General features: G+C 41.6%; 1 long non-coding RNA gene across 1 annotated transcript; it reads right to left on the bottom strand.

Moving 5' to 3' along the window:
- Positions 1–597: 597 nt before the first annotated feature.
- Positions 598–1,427, bottom strand: LOC143927018 (uncharacterized). Its single transcript, XR_013262207.1, has 3 exons — positions 1,355–1,427; positions 1,003–1,161; positions 598–905 (listed from the first exon to the last, which is right to left on the bottom strand). It is a non-coding gene; the product is annotated as an uncharacterized LOC143927018 (long non-coding RNA).
- Positions 1,428–2,780: the final 1,353 nt, after the last annotated feature.

Genomic DNA, 2,780 nt, shown 5'->3' with positions numbered 1-2,780 from the left:
GATAGGTGGCACTGATGGACACTGATAGGCATTGGTAGGTGACACTGATAGGCAACACTGATAGGTGGCACTGATGATGAGGCACTGATGGGTACCAATTGGTAGCACTGATGGGTACTGATTGGTAGCACTGATGGGCATTGATAGGTGGCACTGGTGGGCACTGGTAGGTGGCACTGGTGGGCACTGCTTAGAAGTGTTGATAGGCACTGGTAGGTGACACTGATGGGCACTGGTAGGTGACACTGATGGGCACTGGTAGGTGGCAATGGTGGGCACTGCTTAGCAGCAGTGGGTTTGCAGTATGCAAGCCAACAATTCCGCCACAACAGTTGCTTGTAAAAATTGAACCAGGTTAGGTAACTGCTAAACTAAAGCTCTAGAGCATAGGAACTTATCCCAGATCAGTCAAGCCAATCAGAGGATTCTGAGGAAGAATTGAAGCCTTGTCATCATTGATTGGAATAGAGGGGACTTTTGGGACTTTAAATGAGATGCACGGTAATATGCATCTCCATTCCTATCCAAGTACATAGAGAAAAAGAGTCGGGACTTTAAATGAGGTGTCTATATTGTAGCTAATCGAAGGAGTCAAAGTAAAACATAAACAAGTATTTATTTGTTTGCCATGATTGAGTAGGTACATGGCAGACAATACATGCAATAATGGCACATAATATAACAAATCATGTATCCAAAAACATTTACATTATAAAAACATGAATAGAATATACAATATACAATAGTATTGTCCTCAATAATAAAAATCATTACAATATAACAGTTATAATCCACAGCATTGCCTGAATCCAAAGACCATGTAAGTATGTATGTATTGCATCTAGGTTAGGCCCGACACTTTTCATGGGATCTATCCAATCATCAGGGGCGGATGCATGATACATCTATAAAAAGAGGTAAATATATCAACATCAACCATTCATGGACAAGAAATGAACATACATACAGGGAGGATAAGGTGGTCATCCCTATAAAACTCACGTATCTGCTTAGTGTGAAACAAACACACCGCCGGGGTGATAGGGCCGAAATGAATGTCTGTTCCGGAAGCTGTGGTAGTAGGGTCCAATAGGAGCACAGAGAACATGAGTATGGATGTAACCCAGAGTATCTGGAACAATGTAACAAAGGGGCTCCATTCTGTGGAACAATAAAAAACATAAATACACCAAATGGTGCTAAAGGTGTAAAAATGTAAGCTAATCAAAGAAAGGAGCCCAACTAAAATGAGTGTGAACTGATATCAAAACAGCATAGATCCCCAGAAAATGTTATAAAATCCTGGGATTAAAACCACATATGAAATAAATGTCATAGTGCTAGTGGTAGTTACCTAGTGTTGCCGATATAGGAGTAGAAGCCAGCGATGTCTGGTGCAGACTGCACAGGAAGTGTATCAGGCAGAGGACTGACTGTGAATGAAAGAAGTGTTTTGCTCTGTGTAATGAGCGGACCCCGCCCAGTGGGAGTGTACACCAATAGTAACAAGTGCAGGCTGCACAGATTATGTATCGATGTGAGAACTGGCTGTAAATGAAAAAAGGCTGTTTGGATGATCCCTGTGTAACAAGTGGACCCTACCCAGCGTAACACAAGGCATGACATTGACATTTAGGACAGGCACCAGAGTCAGGGCAGAAACAGCTCACTGGATCCCAAATGTCCATCCCACCATCTGCCAGGATGGTAGCACCTGCCTGCCGCATGTATTGCCATCATTGATGACCCTCAGTTTGGCAGGGTATAGCATGCTGCAGCTGAGCTGCATTCAGCTCTCAATCAAGTGGAGAGGGTTACCTGTCCTAAACATCCCCCCTCATTTTTTAGCAAGGGCCTATCATATGGGGGGGATGGGGGGGGGGGTGATGACTCTCATAAGGGGACCTTATACTTTAGGCTTTAAATACTCAGTTGCCAAAATGTTAATACTAATTTTGACCAAAAATGTGGGTGTCTAATCTGCTTGCAATGTTGATTTGTCAAATTACTAATTTTTGTACTTGTTTCACTACACAGTGTCCTTCAACGCCACAGGAATGGCAGACTGTGGCCTCCCACTTTGCCAGTTTTTTTTAAGTTGTGCCTTTTTCACCAACAGTGCAAACCCAAGTTCAGAGCGAGATGAGGGGACAGTCTCTTCTTCAGATAATCTTATTATGTTGTGGGTCTGCTACACACACACACCTTTTTGTAACTAATGTATGTAGTGAATTACTGACCAAAATCGTGCTCATTTTCAGCACCATGGCAGGAAAATGGCATGATTGTCCAAATTTACACCTCACTGTGGGTGCTTTTTACTAAAGGCACATCCACTATGCACTACAAGTGCACTGCAAAAGTACACCTGAAACTGCACTTGGAGTGCAAAGTGGAGTTGCCTTTAGTAAATCACACTCCTTCTCAGCACAAACTAAAATTTGACTACAGATACATTTTATGCGCAATGAAAAAGGAAGCCACACATTGTTGAGAATTCAACTTTTTAATACAAGCAAATTCACATGTGCGTTTCAAAAATGTTTTTACAACAAACCAAGAGATTTTGTGTATCCAAAACAGAGTTTAATCAGAATTTTTTTTCCTTGTTGTTTTTGTGTAAACAGGCATGTATTAAACCATAAAATACAGAACACAGGAACTTACAAAGTTCAACTTTGAAAAGTGAAGACAATATCAGACATGAGTATGTACAAACTGGGCTGATATTGCCTTCATCACATGGGGTGCGACCCCTGAAAAATCCAAATTTGGAAGAT

The sequence above is a fragment of the Lithobates pipiens genome, unplaced genomic scaffold (assembly GCF_037356315.1).
Source record: "Lithobates pipiens isolate NorthernLeopardFrog02 unplaced genomic scaffold, aLitPip1_a1.2 Scaffold_23, whole genome shotgun sequence".
Classification (NCBI taxonomy): domain Eukaryota; kingdom Metazoa; phylum Chordata; class Amphibia; order Anura; family Ranidae; genus Lithobates; species Lithobates pipiens.
Note: the sequence above shows the minus strand (reverse complement) of the source record. Positions and strands in the feature narration are given on the sequence as shown.